This window comes from Elephas maximus, chromosome 8, assembly GCF_024166365.1.
Source record: "Elephas maximus indicus isolate mEleMax1 chromosome 8, mEleMax1 primary haplotype, whole genome shotgun sequence".
NCBI classification, from domain to species: Eukaryota; Metazoa; Chordata; class Mammalia; order Proboscidea; family Elephantidae; genus Elephas; species Elephas maximus.
Genome location: NC_064826.1, coordinates 33,023,355 through 33,043,825, shown reverse-complemented (window position 1 = coordinate 33,043,825; position 20,471 = coordinate 33,023,355). Strand labels below are relative to the sequence as shown.

Here is a 20,471-nt window from a genome sequence, read left to right as displayed (position 1 = left end):
GGAGAAGATTAAAGATGGTCATACATTTTTTGACATTCCTCTCATTAGGAGGTGGGATTTTTGTCCCCTCTTCTTGAATCTGGGTGGGCTCTGTGACTGCTTGACCAGAACAACATGGTGGATGCTGTGCCAGTTTCCATGTCCAGATCATAAGAGACTAACAGCTTCCTCTTCCTGCGTCTTTGAATACTTATTCTTGGAAAATAGTCACCATGTTGGGAGGAAGCTCAAGCAGCATCATGGAGAGGCCAACAGGAAAAAGAACATAGACCCTTAGCTTATAGTCTTGGCTGATCTCCCGGCTCAGAGATTGCACTAACTCAACGGCCACATTAGTGAGTCATTTAGCAGTGGATCTCCCAGCCCCAGTAGGGCTTGCCCAGCTGATGCTTCATGAAGCAGAAATGAGTTGTCCCCTCTGAGCACTGCCCAAATTTCAGATATGTGAGCAAAATAAATGGCTGTTATGGTTTTAAGTCATTAAGTTTTCTGACACTTGTTGCACAGAAATAGATAGCCAAAATGATTACTTTCAGTGAAAGAAATTAATAATGCCTTAATTAAATGTAAATATAGCTGAATTTCTAGTGATCAAAAACTGAATATAAATATCATGAACATACCACTTGTCTTTATTTAGTACAATAAGTCAGTGATATACTTATTATTAATACTTGCATTTGCAATTTATCGGGTGTATACACAGAACCATTAACCTAAATATTTGATCCAAAATTGGGGAGGGTGTGTCCTCTGTTTCCATGAAAACAAAAAGTATTTTAAGAAGTAAATGAAAACTATACTTGAAAAGCACCTCATATAGTGGTACCAACTCCCTGAGCTCTGAATAAATTGTGGACCCTGCAGGAATTTAGAGTAGAGAGATCTCCCTTGTCTTTTTTTTAAACAAAACACCAAAAAAAAAAAAAAACCTGCTGCCGTCCAGTCGATTCCAACTCGTAGTGGCCCTATAGGACAGGGTTTCCAAGGAGTGGCTGGTGGATTTCAACTGCTGACCTTTTTGGTTAGCGGGCAAGCTCGTAACCACTAAGCCACGAGGGCTCCATTTAGAGAAATTCATTTCCTGCCATTAAGCCTCTCAGCTAATAAGCACAAGAACGAATTAGGGTAGGGCACAGTGCATTGGTCAATCAGATGGTTTATCTAGCTAGAATATGCAAATTTAATTATTTTAGTTATAACATATTCTTTTCAGTTTTTCTACTTTCAGAATGTTTATGGCTTTCAAGAGGATTAAGTGGTTCCCAAGTAGAGGTCCCCAATCTGTTAGGAGGTACAACTAAAGAAATTTTTCTTTATCCATTTTAAGATGGAGTCACAACCCAAAGTTAAAATATTTTAATGTACCCAGCACACAAAGAAAATTTACAGTTGATTTTTAATGAGACCTGGTCCATAAGCAGGCAATTTGGTATAAGATCTGAAAAAGGAATCATCTCTTCTTCTTGCTTTCTGTAGAGATAACAATCTTAGGATATAGTCAGTGGCTTATAACCAAGACTCAAAATAACAGTGGTTTAAATATACTCATAGGTAGGCAGTACACGACTGGTATGGCAGCTCTGCCCTTGAGTTCCTTAGGGACCTAGGATCCTTTTGTCTTGTTGCTCTTCCATCTTTAGGTTGCTTCCTTCACCCACATATGCAAGATGGCTTGTTACCACACCTGTATTTCAGGCAGCAAAATGGGAAAAAAGGGGGGAAAGAAGGGCTCACTTCTCCCTTTAAGGATGCAATCTATAAGGTTCACCAGTCAATTCCTCTTACATATCACTGGCCAGAACTTAAGTTACCACAGGGCCACATCTAGCTGCAAGAAAAGAAGAAAACGTAGTTTTCATTTGGGATGGCCAGGTGCCCAGAAAAAAGTAGGTATACTATTGCTATGAAGAGAAATGGAGATTAGATGTGGAGGAACAGCTGGAGCACCTATCACAAGATGCACTCACTCAGGAGCAATAATGAATCATCAGACTAACGTTTTACTTTGAATGAGATCCTTGATTCGAACGTTCTGCCCTCATGAGCACCAGACAAATGCTTTACCTAAGGCCCTTTGGCCAAAATTTCATAAAGAATTCTGCACTACAGAGAGATGATGTATCTTTAAGTCATCATTATGCACCAGCCAGAAAATACTACAATGAATTAAAGAAACCAGAAGTCATTCATTCAGGCACAGCTAATAGATAGCCAGGACACTTTCATCTCTTCCAAGCAACAATTTCTAGAGTGCTCTACACGTTTGCTTTTTATACAATTTTAATTCATGTAGTATCTTTCAGCAGACAATCTCAAGAAGCTTTTATAAACATTAATTAACTGAACTTCACAACTCTCTCGAGAACAAAGTATTAATACATTCATTTTACATGGCAGGGAGCCAGACGAATATTACAATTCAGCAATATGGAGTTTACTTGGTTTCAGCCATGTAAGTACATCAAATAGGCAGCACAGAAAAGTCAATGTTAATCTGAAAATTAGGTATTTCGCTACTTCTAGATTGGTTACTGATTATTATCCCATGTTCAATGCCAGCAAAGTCATATTACTCAAACAAACATGAAAAGAAAGCCTTTATTTCGAAATGCTACTTCAATTTAAAAGTGACGGCTGTGCAATCTTCTATCTATAAATCTAAAGATAATAATAAAATTGGAATCATTTTCATCAGATAGACTTTCAACACCAAGCTTGATGCAATGTTTCTAGATTAAATTTGAAAATGCAGCTGCTAAAAAAGTCATTCAATTCATGTGTCAGGAAAGGATAACACATATCAGATTTCTTTGAATAAAATAATCAAATTACATGTGAATGTATATGATGTGTATTTTCTGAACCATCTTAGGGCTGCTGTGATGAATAATAAAAGCAATGGCAGAATATATGATCACTATGAATGCTCTGTCAAAAGAGCTAACTTCTTTCATACAGCATGAAACTTATCTTCATAATATTTTAAATCCCAAGGTTTTTTTTAATATTGTTGTTATTCATCACAGAAATCCATTATATATGTTTCATATGTTCTAAGGAATTTTTCATATATACAAGGGGATATAACTATAGGCCCTTACAGAGACACATAAACTTATTTCAGTTGCTAAATAAGAGTTCTAATATTCTACTTCTTTCAGTAATCTGATCTGTGTCTGAAGAAACAATGAGGTCAAGCTTCAGCTTAATGGAAGCTAAAACACAGGAATAATTAAAGGCTAGAGTGTCATATTCACAGAAACGGACAAGTGTCCAGGGCAAAGTTTATGAATAACAAACAGCACGGGGACTAATGAAATACGAACCAATGACTTTTAGCTCAAACTTTCATCAGATTTTTTTCAAAAAGCTCCTTAAGTACATTTTTTTAAACCTTCACGTAGGGGTGATCTAAAGTTTCAACACAGGACAATATCCTGAAAGACCTTTTGAAGTTGCTGCATTTTCAAATTATAAGACACTTATAAAATACATCTTTGGAAAACATTCTCCTAAGACATTTATCCTGGCTAGGTTAACAAAGAAGGGAAATCTGCTTCCTTTCTACCTGGCTCACCCTTTTTGGTGGACTGATGCACTCAGAACGTTACAAAGCATCTTAAAACTTATCGAAGCCAATACGAAGCTAATAATCTAACCTCAGGGGTTTCTGTTGTTATTGGGTTGGGGTGGAAGTCAAGGAGGGTTCCAAAGAGATGTCAAATTTAACTTTACTTACCCAATAAAGAGAATTCTGGTCATCAAACATGCTAAACATGGGAAGTCTCCTGGCTACTAATGAAGGTGGAATAAAAAGATAATAGTCATTTATGGTCGAATGGGAAACAACTTTATCCAGGGATACAACTCTTATTAAGAACACGTACATGCATCGACTCAATGGCAACCTATTTTTTTAATGTTGTTATATGAAATCCATTTCAACGACAGTTGTTGAGTCTTCTACTAAGTATAGTAAGAGGTATACGGAGGAATGGGACATGATCCCTGCCCTCAAGAAGCTTACAATGTAAAAGGAAGATTAAAAAAAACAGATCTGTTGCCGTTAAGTCGATTCTGACTCATGGTGACCCCTTTTGTTACAGAGGATAACTGTTCCATAAGGCTTTCTTGTGTGTAATCTTTACGGAACCAGATCGCCATGTCTTTCTTCCATGGTGCCACTAGGTGGGTCTGAATTGCAGCCAGGGCTCCTTTAGGTTAGTAGTCCAGTGCAAGCTGTTAAAAAAAACCTGTTGCCATAGAGTCCATTCCAACTCATAGCAGCCCTATAAGCCACAGTAAAATTGCCCTATAGGGTTTCTAAAGTTGTAATCTTTACAGAAGCAGACTGCTTTCATCTGTGGAGCGGCTGGCTGGTAGGTTCAAACTGCTGACCTTTTGGTAGGCAGCCAAGCATTTAACTGCTGCACCACCTGGGTTCCTTTGCAAACCATTAGGGAGGTATATCTCCAAGAGCTGCCGTTAACAGTGTACCATAAAGTGGGTGGTTTAAATAACAGAAATGTATTTTCTCACAGTTCTGGAGGCTAGAAGACTGGATTCGGGGTGTCTCTAGGACTATGGGAAACCTTGGTGGCACAGTGGTTAAGAGCTATGGCTGCTAACCAAAAGATTGGCAGTTCAAGTCCACCATGCACTCCTTGGAAACCATATGGGGCAGTTCTACTCTGTCCTATAGTGTTGCAATGAGTCAGAATCGACTCAACAGCAACAGGCTTTTTTTGTTTGTGTTTGTTTCCAGGGCTATGTTCCCTCCAAAGTCTCTAGAGGAAAAATATTCCTTATCTCTTCCAACTTTCTGGTAGCCCTAGGCGTTCCCTAGCTTGTGGTACCACAACTCCAATCTCTGCCCCCATCTTCTCTTGCCATAGTCTCTCTGTCTCTTCTTCTTCTAAGGACACCAGTCATACTGGCTTAGGACCCACGCTACTCAGTATGACCTCATCTTCACTCCACTAATTACTGTGAAGACCTAAATTTATGATTCAAAACCTATTTGTGGCTACAACCTGTTCAAGATTTATTTAAGGGCTTAAAACAACACTCATATATGAACTTACATACTAAGTATCATGAGGGCATGGAATTTGACCCTTTCGTTCACTGCAGTGTCTTCAAGACCTAAAACAATTACATGAATGAATGAATGATTTGTAATCAAGACTTGTGAAATTCAAACATACTCATAAAAAGCAAATACACACTCATTGGTAGTTGTCAATTATGCAAGAACAAGAGTGAGGCTAGAAGATAACAGAATTCTATGTCCACCCAAACTATTAATCAAGTAATAAGGGTAAAATAAAAACACTTTCAGGCTTACAAAGTCTCGAAACATTTCCATCACATGCACTATTCTTCAGGAAGCTACGGGAGGTGGAATTCCACCAAAAAGAAAGGAGTAAACCAAGAAAGGAGACCACAGAGGATCTGGGAAACAGGTGAGAGGTGACAGAAACGTCAATCATCCTAGCTTCATACTGTGGCTGTGCCTCATCCCTCAGCTCTGACACAGAGTGCTGATTCTTGACTTTGACCTTTTACTTCCCCTATCACCCTAATTCCGATACTCTGGCTATGCTACCATGCTATCATGAGTAAATGATAAACCTTTCATTTGCACTGTCCTAGTGGTTAAGATTTGATGTTCACCCAAGCCCTTGTGGGTTGGCCTCTGTTGGGGTTACTTTGGCTCAGTGATCCAGCCCCAGACAAGATCCATGGGACTTGGCCTCACATGGAACTCATACAACCATAGAAGACTTTGCAGCAATCATGCATTAGCACTCCTCCAGAGGAATTACGCTGTCCTTCTAAAACCGAGGCCTTGCTATGTGGTTTAGAATACTACTAAAATTAGGGATCTTTCCTAGGTCAGGTTTCATTTCACTTCCTTTAATTATAATGACAAAGCAGTTCCAGGAGTCCAAGAAACAAACTCAGGCTGACTGATGTGTAGTCTGATCTGCCAGAGCAGTCCCAGAACTCTAGCTGGCATGGCTCACTTGAGCTTAGGGTGGCAGTGAGATGCTCCCCAGCCTAGAGTCAAGGTCATAGGCATGGTCACCAAGTGCTTCCAAGGGGAGAGGTGAACTATGAACCCTGGCACAACCCTCCTTCCTCAGGTACATGAGAATTAGACCAACTGGTACTCTCGAGTCACACATTGTACCTCATTTGTGTGTGACAGGTTTCATGGATACATCCAATCCCAACTTTCTTGCTTTATTTGAGGACTAAGCAGTGGGTATCTTTTGATTATTTAATAGGAAACAGCTAGCAAACATGCTGTCTGGACAAGGAAAATCTGTTCGCAAGAATTGTGTACATATTACATGGTCTCTTCCTTTGTGTAATACGTAGAACACATTCTTTAGGGAAAAGACAGAGATCTCTGTGTGACTTAATAATAGACATTGTCACAGTTTGTTAATCCTATTTGTTTCCCATGAGTAAGGCCAGATTATTGATTACACAGTAAGGGTCAGGGGTTATCAGGTCCATAAAGTGAGTTCAACGAAGACTACCTCAGGACACTAGCCAATCGGAAGCTGAAGCAGAGCTACTGGCCCTGAAAGCTCTGCCCCTGATTCAAGTTCTGCCCCAGAACACGATCCCCAGCTCCTGATGTACCTGCAGAGCAGTTTGTAGAGGACACTGCCCAATTCCCAGACTTGCTTATGAATTTTTAAAACTTTCAAGTACACAGATATCAAAAGTTTTCAGGCAAACTGATCGAAAGGGTGGTATTGCTGGTGTCTTGCCTAACCAAGCAAATGGAGAGCTGGGTCATCCTGTATTTGCAGCAAGGTAGCCCCTTCTGAATATACAACACCCTAAAACAGATGTAAGATCTCCTTCCTTTCCCTGCCCACCCCCTCACCCTCATCCCGTGGCAGCTTTTCTCCTTTTCTTTGCCTTCATGCTTTCTGATTCACAAAGTAGAAGACAGAAAAAAAAAAAAATTACGCATCATTGAGTTTTTTCTAACACAAAAAAGCTAATTGTAATAAGGTGTGAGATATGCTAAATGAGAGATATGAAGTGCCACAGGAAAACAGATGAAGTAACTTGTCAGCCTGCTCAGGATGTAGGACAGGATGAGCTGGGAGAAGACCAGTCATGGAAATCTTAAAGGACGGGTTAGAGTTTGTTGTGCACATACAAGAAGGAAGGCCATCCCCATCGGATGAAATACGCAACGCAAGGCCATTGCCTTTTCCCGCAAGGTGGCCAACACTGCCTCTCTTCTCTGCATGGGAGAGAACCTCCTCTGCTGGCATTGGAGGAAAGGCAAAAAGCAAAACGAAAACAACAAAGAACTCCCCAGGGCACACACTTCTCTAGGTCAAATCTCATTTCTCAGTACTGAGAATCAAGTCAGTGTTACCAACCTTGGACTTAAACTCCACCCTCTCCCCCAAGCAGGAGCAGACTGAGAAGAGCAACCCAATTGCTTATTTTAGAGTTCTGTATAGTATCCCCTCTCACATCTGTCCTTGACCTGCTCATTAGGGGATCCTCATCAAGCCAGTAGCATCAGGACCTCTGTTCTACAGCTGCACTTTCAACAAAAGGCCCACACTTCACCCAAGAATGACCTCAAGAATAACTCCACCTTCAAGCAGGAGGGAAATCTCACTCCCTGCCACAATCCACTCTTGTCCTCCCTTCCTGTCTTGAAGGCACCTGAGATCTTTCATGCTTGACTTCTCTATGGCCTGGATAGTTCTGATGCACTAGATTACATGGAAATACTCACACACACACAAAATAGAGGATGATTCTGTTCAACAGCATAAGAACCCAAAATTGAATTTTCTTGAAATTCCTCTTAGCCATTCTGAAAATGTCTCCTATTTGGACACACTAAGATCATCATTCTACAGCAGCGATCACTATCAGGAAGTCAAGAAAGAACCAGACTCTCAAAATGAAAACCGTTTCAAGATAAAAGTTTTTTAGCGTAAAATACATTATTCTTAAGAGATTCTATTCAAAAATCCACTTCAGTTGTGTCTGTCATGATTCAGTGACAGAACAGAGTAAGTGATAAAAGTAATTTATTATAGAAATTAAAGTTTACACAATTGTGGCAAGAGCAGGGAAGGCAAAGATCTGACAGATGGAGTTGAAGGACCAAAGAAAAGTCACCAATGACTCAGAACTCGCAGGGAGCTCTAGAAGCCAGCCTGTCCAGCTGCTGGAGTGGACCACAAAGTCAATGGAAGATTGTTGGTTCTTCCTGGCTACCACCTCTGAGTTCTCAGCAAAGTAGCCAGTGGAGGACACGGGGTTACCATTGGTAAGTAACGACAGCATCAGTAAGGAGGGAACAGAGAGGACAAACTGGAATCTGCCAGCACCTCTGTGTCTGTCTCTTACCACCTCTAGGTGGTAACCTTCAGAGCATAACTTACTCCAGATCATTTAACTTCTGCCTCCCAGAACTCACACAGCTTCCTTTTTGGCCAACTCCAGTCTGGAACTGTATGGGAAAGAGGATTCTGGAAAATGTAGTTACCGACATAACCCAATAGTCAACAGAACAATCTGGCACATTGGCATTTTGACTTAACTTCCAGACCTCCAACTGCCTATTGTGCGTTGGTGGTGGTGGTGGTGGTGGCTGACGTCGAGTCAATTCCAACTCATAGCGACCCCGTGTGTTGAAGAGTAGAACTCCACAGGCTTTTCTTGGCTGTGATTTTAATGGAGGCAGATTGCCAGGCCCTTTCTAACACGGTGCTCCTGGGTGGTTCCAACTGCCAACCTTTAGGTTTGCTAACCTAAGTCATTTGCATCACCTAGGGACCTTCCAGACCTCCAACTGCTTATTGTGTAGGTCCATATATGTAAATATTCTATCTCAAACTCAATAGTTCCAGAATGAGCTCATCATTGTATCCTGGGTTTCCATTAAACAAAACAAACCAAAAAAAAAATCTGTGTCCTGTTTCGGTAAATGTCTTTGCAATTCACCTCATCAACTAAAATAGATATTTCGGAGTATCCATCACTCAATTCCTACTCTAAGTGGTCCTGTGTATTCTACGTCCTACGTACGTATCAAACTTTCCTCCCAGCCCTCCATCCCAACAGTCACTGCCTTATATCCAGCTCTCACCATTGCTCCCCAGCATTAAAGGAATACCCTTCTCTCATGTCATGCTGCCTCCAATCTCATCCTGCTCCAAGCCACCTTCCATTGAACCAGTGAGATCTTTCTAAAATGCAACATTTTGGTTATTCCACTTAAAAATATTTTAGTGACTCCTTATCACTTACCATATATATATATTTTCTTTTTCGCTGGGGTATTACAAGTCTCCTCCCTCCATGTTCTAATCCCAAGCATTGTGCACCCCGGCTATTCTGAGTGACTTGCAGAACCCTAAATATATTATCGTTTAATTCCTCTGTGCCTACTTCCTCTGCTAAGAATTCATTTCCTCACCTCTATCTCCCTGCAAATACAGTTGCCTGGCAAACTCCTGCTCTTCCTTTAAGATGTGGTTCAACTGTAGGCTCCCTTGCAGTGTCTTCTTTGTCTCGTCACCTCCTCCCAATCCCATAACAGTGCTCAGCATTTGCCACATTGTACCTGGTCTGCTTACTTACATGTTGGTCTTCCACACTACACCTGAGCTCCTCAATGGCAGGGACCACATCTCATTTATCTTCTTAGTCCCAGACACTAACACTCTCCTGGCACATGGTAAGGGCTCAATAAACATTTGATTAAGAAATTAATTGATGGATAACAACATATGACATGTTTAAATATTTTACTCTGGATTTATAGCTGCTTACATACAAATGATGATGCCCATAATAGGTTTTACAAAAAATTGATTAATTTGGGGGTAATCTGATAAATGTAGATGGTCAAATCCAAAACTCAGTTTAAATCTTGAAGTGGTCCTAAATCCTATGACCTCACTGATCAGATTAATAAGATTATTTCTAAATCTCAACTTCACTTGGTGCTGTTTAAACATGCTCTTGATCCGCCCTCCAAATACAGAACAACAAAGGAAACATCTGGTTTTCCTTACCTTGTGGGTGACAAATCCATTTGTTAACAGTAGCAATGGCAGAACCAACAGGACTCGGTAACAGCTCTAACATGGGGAGCTCGGGCCAAAACAGATGGACCACACACTCCAGGGAAAGCTTTAAAAAGATGTCTTCTCTAATTCAGGTTACGCTCCTGGAACTTCCCTTCAACATAAGCACAAAGTTTACAGATGATTTTATTAGATCTTACAGTTCTGTCTAGAGGTTCATATGCAATTGCCTCTAGAGGATAGTTTGGTTTGGATTTTGTTTTTCAAAGTAAAGGCAGGAATGTTTATAACAGGCACTGGGTAGGGAGTCCTAAGCAGTCTGCATCACCACTAACCTTCTGAGCGTGACCTTTGGCTGGTCACAGTCTGTCTTTGCTGTCATTATTTTCATTCCTCATCAGCAAACCAAGGCTAATTCAGAATTATTGCCATTTCTTCTACATGCTTTGAAGATAGGGTAATAGCAATTATGTTTAGACTCTAAGGTCTAAACACAACATCAATAAAATTTCGAGATGTGACCAATTCAAAAGTGTTGAAATGCATAACCATCTTTATCATATTTCAGAACATATTGTCATTGTTGGTATTGTGTTGTCGATTTGATTCCGACTCATAGTGACTCCACAGGATACAGCAGAACTGCCCCATAGGATTTCCTAGGCTGTAATCTTTACCCGAGCAGATTGCCAGGTCTTTTCTCCTGCGGAGCCGCTGGTGGGTTCGAACCACCGATCTTTTGGTGAGCAGCCAAATGTTCAACTATTTTGCCACCAGGGCTCCTTCAGAATATATTAATCACATATAATAAGTACAGCGGGAGCCCTGGTGGCACAATGGTTAAGCACTGGGCTGCTAACCAAAAAGTCAGTGGTTTGAACCCACCCCGCAGCTCCATGGGAGAAAGACCTGGTGATCTGCTCCCATAAAGATTACAGACAAGAACACCCTGTGGTGGTCTATGCTGTCATATGGGGTCGCTATGAGTGGGAGCTCCATGGCTCCCAACAATAAGCACAGGAACTCAAATAAAGCTTTTCAAACATTCTATCATTTTTCAATACCACTAGAATCTATATATCCCCTCTTAACTGTTCGATCTTGTTAGCTAACTTAACACTTCATGCTTTATATTTAGGAAGTCTAGCCCCAAGTTAATGACCAATATAAATCAACATAAAAACCGTTATATTTAAAATGCCCAGTTGGAACGCTCTGATGCTGGCATTTCCATTCTTTAAGGAAAGTATATTATCAGTAAAACTAATTTTAAATTGCTTAATTTATTTTTGGACTCACCATTATATCACCCCTCAGTTGATTATTAAATCATCCTTCCTGGGATAGAAAAATTTGTAATGATATTTGGACAAGGCAGTAGTTAATAAGAACCATGTACTGGAATACATTCTTTCTAAGAGAATGTTTCCTAAAACACAATGCAGTTAGGAAATTGCCTGGAATATTTGTTCCAAAATGGACTGGTTTCAGTAAAACTCTGGTTGGTAGTTTATATTTTCTAATCATTTTCATCAGACTTTGGAACTGCTTTCATGGCAAAGAAACTGATCCCTGAGAGGTTAAATGCCAAGTTACTCAAGTTAGAGGTAAAGCCCAAAATGGCAGTTCTCTCTCTCTCTCACAAAGACACACACACATACATGCGCGCACACACACACACACACCTTTTAAGGGTCATTCGTGAAGAAACGCTGATCAATGAAGAAAGCACACCATCTTTGTTAGGCAAATCCTCTTGTATTAGTGCCAAACATTCCTAACTGGAATGGATAAGCTCGCCATGTGAATAATGCTATTCTATACTGTACAAAAATCAAAGATTTCCCCCGTTTTCTTTCTCAGAATACATGCTTTCCCATCTACAAGGTAAAAGACACTTCTTTGTTAGCTACTGTCCACTCCATTTCAACTCATGGCGACCCCATGTGTGCAGGGTAGAAACCAGAGGGTTTTTCAAGGCTGTGAACTTTTGGAAGCAGATAGCCAAGCCTGTTTTCCGGGACATCTCTGGGTGGGTTCGAACCATTTGGCTAATAACCCAGCACTTAACCATCTGTGCCATCCAGGGACTCCAAAGACAGTTTCAAAAAAAAGGAGAATGTGGCTTTAGGGACGGGGTGTTGGTAGGACAAAGAATCATGGGAGCAGCCTTCTAGAACTTTTTGCAAGTTTACCTATATTCCTCATCTTCTGAGAGGACAGAGACTCTCCAGAAAACCCTTTCTTAGGACTCTTGACTATCTTCTGTCTGGTGCTTTCCATTTCTCTCTCACCTTCCCCAGGCACACAAAGCAGAGGAGTGGGTGAAAGGACGTTCTGGTTCCTTTTCATTCTCCGGAGGCCTTGCTCCTATTTCCCTACACTCTCCACCTAGGCTACCCTTACTGTCCAGGATTTGCCACCACCTGTGCCATATTTTACAGATAGCCAACGTACGTAGTGTCAGCACCCTTATTGTGCACCACAGTACCCATTCCCTGAAGGTGAAGCAAGCAACAGAGTGGCCATGCCTTAAGTTGAGGCTGATTGCGTGCACAGAGAACAAAGAAAAATCAGAGGAAGCCTTAAGTTCTGTTTCTCCAAGTTACATGTATCATACACCAAAGGACCAGACATAGTGTATAACCACTGCAATGAGAAGTATGTAAGTTCTGGAAAGAGACAGACTTAGGTCAGTTGTGTAACCTTGGATAAGTTATCTGACCTCTCTGAACCTCCTTTCTTTTCATGTAAACTGAGAATGGAGTCCCTGGGTGGTGCAAATGGTTAAAGCACTCAGCTGTTAACTATCCAAAAGGTTGGAGGTTCATGTCCACCCAACGGTGACTCAGAAGAAAGGTTTAGAGATCTACGTCTGAATAATCAGCCATTGAAAACCCACTGGAAAAGAGTTCTACTTTGACACACACGGGGTTGACTTGACGGCAACTGGTTTAAACTGAGAATGATGATACCTACCCTGAAGTTGTGTTATGAGGCTATGCTAAAGTACCACACATGTGGTAGACATTTAATAAATGACAGCGAAAGCATTATACATCTGCTTAATTTTAAGTGAGAGAGGTAATAAGCTTGATGGGAAAATGAGCTAAATCACTAATATAATTGTAGCACCTTGTTGGAGATGGTAATTTATTTTTAATTTTTCTGCCCACTTTCCTAAGCCTTCTGATTAAAATTGTGATACTTAGAGCATCAAGAGCCTAGCAATCTTGTACTTGTCCTCAATATTGAATATGCTTAGTCATATTTTTAGATAACTTAACATTTCATGTTTTCAGAAAGTCCAGCCCCAAGAAAATGACCAATACAAATCAACATAAAAGCAGTTAATATTTAAAGTGCCCAGTTCTAACCCTCTGAATTTGGCACTTCCATTCTTGAAAACAAGCAAAGTATGTTACTGGTAAAACTAATTTTACCAAAAATTGATACTGAAAACGGTAAGAGAAAAAAAAAAAAAAAAGATTCCAAGGTGGACCAAGTTTAGGAGACGGTATGATAAGCAAAGTTAAGAAAGGCCTTTATTTTTGTTTTTCCATGAATTCTCAGAATCTTCAATATTCTGATGTGCATGATGTATCCATAAATGGTAACAGGAGTCTTCTATTTCCAAATTTATTTGCCCACAGAAATAGTTTGAGGAACCATCACTCAAATTAAAATTTGTTTCTGTGAAGATACTTTCCATAGGCACCATAATAGGGGCAATGGGACAGGGGGAAGGGAGAGAACACACAAGAAAGAATCCAAGAATAAATATGCTAAGAAAACCAAAAACCAAACCCACTGCTGTAGAGTCAATTCCGACTCACAGCAATCCTATAGGATGGAGTGGAACTGCCCCATAGAGCTTCCAAGGAGCACCTAATGGATTCGAACCGCCGATCTTTTGATTAGCAGCCGTAGCTCTCAACCACTACACCACCAGAGTTTGCACAAATCCTAATGCCTATAGGCGAGAATGACACGGAGATCAGAGGTGGGTTGGATGCGATATAAGAGAGCGTGGTAGGACCGTGGCAAATTGGAAGACTCATGTTCTGTCTAATTGTGATGCAAATTTATTTAAAAAAAAAAATCCTGGGGGCCTACGTCTGTCTGTGGGCCCTGTCACCATAGGACACCAGTGTGAAGTCCCTGTTACCATAGGACACCAGTGTGAAGTCCCTGTTACCATAGGACACCACTGTGAAGTCCCTGTTATAAGGAGACTGCTTTCATTTTTATTTCAAAAACGGCACCATGTAAATGAACTTAAAGACTAACTTCAAATTTTTCCAAAATGTAATGTTTTGAAGGGAGAGCAAAAGGGATGTGGCATATTTAGAGAAGGAGGCTGCAGCTCCTCTCTTTCCTGACCATGGCCACCAGGAGGCCCATCTCAGGGTTAATGGATGGGACCTTGTTTACAGTTTAGTACCATGTGTCATCCACAAATATGTGGCTAAGGATAGCTCATGACTTTTCAGCACTTATATTTTACCAGGCACTGTTTCATGTGCTTCACTTATAGCTCCTCTTTTAGTCCTCATTTGTTATTGTTGTTGTTAGGTGCCGCCGAGTCGGCTCCGACTCATAGTGGCCCTATGTACCACAGAATGAAACACTGCCCAGTCCTGTGCCATCCTTACAATTCCCATAATAACCCTATTATTATCCCCATTTTGGACCCCTGGTGGTGCAATGGTTAAACGTTCAACAGCTAACCGAAAGGTTGGCTGCTTGAACCCACCCAGCAGCTCTGGTGATCTGCTCCCAAAAAGATTACAGCCAAAAAAACGCTGTGGGGCAGTTCTACTCTGTCATACGGAGTCAGTATGAATTGAAATCAACTCGATGGCACCTATCAACAACATCCCCATTTTAAAGATGAGGTAGGCACAGAAAGTTTAACCAAGTGGCCTATAGTTACATAGTTAGCAAGCTTCAGAGCTGGGATTGAAATCCAAGTTGTCTGGTTCTAAAGCCCACACTCTTAACTACTACACTAAACTCAGTTTTGGTGATGTTTTGCTGTCCATCTGAGGGGTATATCAATTTCTAATGCTTCTGGCCAACCCAGCTAACTATGTATGGAACTAATTTTTTTTTTTTTTCCTCCCATAAAATAAGAAATTCAGAAGCAGGTGATTACTGGCATGGGTGCTACAGTTCAGCAATGTCAGAGCCAAATTCTTTCCTTCATGGTCATAAGAAGCCTCTCTCTCCAGTGGCCATTGTATATAAAAGAAAGAGAGCAAGAAGGCAGGAGAGGTGGCACCAGCTTCCTAGGTTCCTTTAGTCAGGGCAGTGGTGATTCAGTAGAATTCTTACCTTCCATGATGGAGACCCAGGTTCAATTCCCAGCCAATGCACTTCAGTGCAGCCACCACCCATCTGTCAGTGGAGGCTTGCATGTTGCTGTGGTGTTGAACAGGTTTCAACGGAGCTTACGGACTGAGACAGATTGGAAGAAAGGCCTGGTAATCTACTTCCGAAAAATCAGCCAGTGAAAACCCTAAGGATCGCAACAGTCCAATCCCAGTGAACACGGGCTGGGAGCTGACCTGAGAGCGGCTAACAACAATAAACCCTTTCTCAGAAGGCCCCATCGGACTTAGTTTACATATCATTGCCAGAATGTCATCACATGGCCATGTCTGCTGCAAGGGAGTCTGGGAAAGCAAACAATTTTGTTTTCCCAGCCCCAAGAGTGGAGACCAAACCCAAGAGTGGAGACAGGCAAGTAAAAATCTGGTTGGGAACAGGTGCTGGGTCACGCTAGCCAACATTGTCTGCCGCGAGGAGTTTGGTTAGGAAAATACCAACACAGCTTCATCATACAATGCGTCACCCATGCCACGGACCTGAGGAAAGCTAAAAAACAACAACTAAAGTCTGCTACAAAACCAGAATTGAATTGTAGATTTTTTATTGCTTCCGGAAACTATCTGCTTCTATTCATTTCCAAAAATGTGAAATTACCTCTAACCCTTTTCATGTTCAAACTTATTTAGGTAGCGGATAAAAACTAATCATTTGATTTTCACACTCAAATACTTTTAGTTATACTATTCTTAGTTATGATATTTTTCCAAAGTGTTATTTCCTTATTAATGGTTAATAAATCAAAGTGACAATTTCCAACACAGTTTCAAAATTTAATCGAAAATTGTCAGTAACTGGAAACTAGGAAATTTCAGTGCTGAAAATATGTAGTAGGTTGTTTACATTTATAATCTATTTTATCTTCTAGTTTGCTTTGATTCTTCTGAGTCTTTCTACAACTTTAATTGTAATTTTTTTCTTTTATATTTTTATCATGGCATACACACTCAGAAAACCTGTTAAGGCAACTACATAATGCAATCTAAAAATCCTGTTAACACATTGCTATGGAAACCAGGAAATAGCAACAGCGCTCTAATCATTCCTTTAGACGACTATGGCTAATTGTGTGTGTGTGCATTTCAATTTAGTGCTTTATTCACCTTTTATTGAAAGCTGATACTGAATTCCAAATCCGTAATTGATCTATCCATAAATAGGCCCAGTGCCCTTCAACCAGTACATTAGCATTTTAATATGAACCATTCAAAAACTCCAAATTCATTGCCATCCAGTGAATTCTGACTCATGGTAACCCCAGAGGACAGAGTAGAATTGCCCCACAGGGTTTCCAAGAAGTGGCTGGTGGATTCAAACTGCAACTGTTGACCTTTTGGTTAGCAACCAAACGCTTAGCCGCTGTGCCACTAGGGCTTTAGTATGAACCACCAAACCAAAAAAAAAAAACCTGTTGCCATTGAGTCGATTCTGATTCACAGCGACCCTAGTCATTGTTAAATTATGCCCTGCGATATCAGGAAACTTTCAGTGGGGCTGCTTTGTTTATTTAGCCTTGCTGTGTTGAGGCCTCTTGGCATGATATAAAGAACACCTGACTGGGATTTTAGAGCTGGGTTCTAACCTTTTCTCTTTTACTAACAAGCTGTGTGGCCCTTTTAGGAACTCAGAAGGACTCAGTTTCCTTATCTGCAAACTGGTTCAGTGCAGGACTCGAGTATAATATTAACAGGAACTTTGCTTTTCCATAGAATTAGAGAATCATGAGATAACCACTTTTGACGACTGAAATAACTCTTTATCGTCTCTGGTAAAAAACACTGTAAGTTCTCAGAAACTGGTAATCGTTACTACTATATTCTTCTATTTTTATTCCGTAGTAAATAATTCCTGAAATGGCACAGGAAATTCATTTTGTCCCATGACTGTCAATAATGAACAGATTCATGTCGCATATATTGTTATCTGAGCAAGCCCTTAGAGTAGTTGGAAAGGAGAACACACAATGCTGATCCTTAGATCCTGTTACCCTGGAGTGTTTATTTACTCCTGAAGGTCAATGTTAATGTTCATACCCGGCCATCATGAAATATAAGATACCCAATACAATTAGTCCTGATACAATTCGTCAAGCCCCCAAAACCTTTTTAAATTTTTTTCCCCCAACAAACAAGAACTAAGCTTTTGTTCTCTTATACTTGTTCATTACTATTTTCCTAGCTATTTAATCGGCCTGTTTCCTCTTACTAAAAAAAGTTACAGAGACTGAAGTCTCCTCAGGGTTAAACTCTGTGTTATTCTTCCTTCCAGAAATCCGAGTTATTACAGTAGGGGATAATCGTTTCATAATGAAATCATCGGGGCAATTCGTCCGTCCACTCCTACCTCCGTCTCTCACAATGAATTCCTTGTTTCTGTGGTGCCAAAATCTGTCTCTACCCGGGTCGGTGGCCAGTGGCTAACAGAGAGGTGGGAGGCTCGAAGCCGGATTCGCCCGCTTTCCCGCGGGCTGCGCGCGGCCGGGCGCAGAGGAGGCGCGGTGTGTGCGCGCCGTGCGCCCAGCGCGCCGGGCAGCCCTCGGCGCCCGAGCACCAGGAGGGGGAGACTCGGCTCCGCTCTTCTCCCGCCGCGCTCGCTCCAGCCTGCCAGAACTGGGGGAGGAGAGAGTGCGCAGCCCGGGCAAGAAACTTCTCCACCTAGAAAGTTTCACCTTATTGCGAGCGGGGGAGGGGCAGGAGGAAACGCGACCCCCGCGGGGCCAGGCGTGGCGCGGGGCGGCAGGAAGGGTGGGGGCCGATTTCCCTCTCTGGTAGTGCCAGTCCTCACCTCGGCGGTCCTCGGACAGGCGAACGGGGCGGGCGGACAGCGTGTGAGAGAGACAGACACGTGCTGGGGCCGGCGGCGAGAGCCTGGAGCCAGCTGCCTCGCCGTGCCTCCCGCCTGGACGCGCCAGGCCGCGCGCGCAGATGCCCGGCTGAGTCACCGGCCGGGCGGCGCGCGGCTGCTGAGGGGCGGAGGGAGCGCGGCGGGCTGGCGGGCGGGGCGCTCGGCGCCGTCGGGCCGCAGGTGACCGGAGGCTCTCGCCGTCCGCAGCGCCCGGAGCGCTTTGTGCCCAGATGCGGAGCCCGGCGGAGGGCGCGAGGCAGATGCACGGCGACAGCTGACTTGCTGGCGAGAAGGCGCGGAGCGCGCGGGTGGTCCCTGCCCCGCTGACTTCGCCGCTGCGGGTTCCTGAGCACCGCAAGGTAAAACTAGAACCCCCCGCCTTCAGATCCCACACCCCAGCCCTCGCCCTAGCACGTCTGCTTTCTTTGTTCCCCTAAGAGACCTGTCTGCTGTTCCAGAGGGCAAGACCAGGGAGGTGGGCGAGAGTTTAAGATCTTCTGCAACTGGAGAGATGTGGCTAGGAGGCGAGGTGGAAACTAGAATTGGGCTTTTTGTGTTAGGGTCTTGCTTCCGACGGCCACCTGTATGACTCAGGAGGGAGAGGGGTGCTCCGGTGAAGGGTGATGTATGGCTGTTATGAACCGGCAAGTTTCAAGGCTGTGATCTGACTCAGCCCTTATAAAAGGGATCTGGTCACCCTGTTCCAGGGTGATGCAGCCGGCAACATTTGAGCCAGGCTATTTCCTTGTTCCCAGCTGCTTTATCTGTAATATGTGGGGGTCTTCCCAAGGGGCAGGTGGTTCTGTGAAGGTCTGAATTCTTAATTTTGCCGAACACGCAGGGCTTGTGATCTGTCATTTCCAATCGTACCTTGTCTCTTTGCTGGGGCTCTGTGGAGAACAACTATCTTAATAGGTGAAATAGATTGTAGCCAGAGGTCGGGCAGTCTGGCCAGTATTGGTACTGACCCAATAATTAAACCAGCAATGAAAGTACTTGCACTGACTACCACCAATGCAGAATTTGCGGTAAAGTGTGGTTTCTCATTTCATACCTTTTATGTTTTAAAAGAGCCATTTGCTAATTTGGCAGCTAGAGAGGGTTCCAGTGGATCCAAACCAAACCTAGTGCCGTCGAGTCGATTCCGACTCATAGCAACCCTATAGGACAGGGTAGAACTGCCCCATAGAGTTTCCAAGGAGCGCCTGGCAGATTCGAACTGCTGACCCTTTGGTTAGCAGCCGTAGCACTTAACCACTACGCCACCAGTATTTTACCTTATCATAGTTTTATGTTCAAGGAGCCCTCTGGCAGAATGAAATATTGTCAGCTCTCTTAGACAAAATAATCAGGATACTTTAATTGCCAAGCTATGACGGTCGATCAATATGAGAGATTGTAAAAACCGACATTAGAGAGCATATAGTCTATCTGGACCCTCTCCTGAATTTTAAGAAGACTGTTCATATTTCGTAGTGTTGTGTGAAGGTTTATTCTGTCGTTTCCATCAGCCAGACACATGCACATTGCCATGCAAATGGATTCAAGAAAACATAATTTTCTTTATAGCTGAACTGCAATAGCTGACTAATGATTTTTTTCTGCATGAAGATGATCTGAATATGATGTACCTCGTGTTTCTCTGTGCTGCTGGGACATAAATTGTGCTTTTATGTAAACACTGTAAGTGGCACTTGGATTATTTACAGGTATATGGCTTTCCTTTCTAGCTCTAAGCTTATTGCGCTTTATTCTGAACGTGTAAATTTCCATGATAGAACAGAAGAAAGACTGCCATTTACATGTTGCAAGTCTGTGGTATGTTCAATATTCATTCTTTTTGAACTGCTGAATAACACAGGTAAAATTTGCATCATTCATTGGAAATTTCTTAAGTACCTGTAACTGTCAGTCTATAAAAGGTACTGGTGTTTTTCAAATTCTGTTCAGTTTTCCAACTTAGCAGTATGTAAGTCTGTAATTATTGACTTGAGTACATTTTACTGTTAACATGATGGAATTTGTGGCATATAGAAGATGACCTGCATTTTTCAAAGATTGCTTTGTTCTTGATACATTGCACTAGGTGTTCTCCTTAGATGCACACAACATGCCTTCAGTATTAGTGGATGAGGTTTA

At 42.1% G+C, this 20,471-nt stretch overlaps 1 protein-coding gene and 1 long non-coding RNA gene across 2 annotated transcripts in view; one reads left to right on the top strand and one right to left on the bottom strand.

The window, feature by feature from the left end:
• LOC126082291 (uncharacterized) overlaps nt 1-18,399 on the bottom strand; it is a 77,528-nt gene extending 59,129 nt beyond the window's left edge. The window contains exons 1-2 of the long non-coding RNA XR_007518531.1: nt 18,273-18,399; nt 10,086-10,251 (exon numbers count right to left, since the gene is read on the bottom strand). This is a non-coding gene — a long non-coding RNA (uncharacterized LOC126082291). The remainder of the gene's footprint in view (nt 1-10,085; nt 10,252-18,272) is intronic.
• The window catches only part of MET (MET proto-oncogene, receptor tyrosine kinase), a 126,249-nt gene continuing 124,157 nt past the window's right edge, over nt 18,380-20,471 (top strand). The window contains exon 1 of the mRNA XM_049894795.1: nt 18,380-18,691. The gene's annotated coding sequence lies outside the window, so the exon portion shown is untranslated. The remainder of the gene's footprint in view (nt 18,692-20,471) is intronic.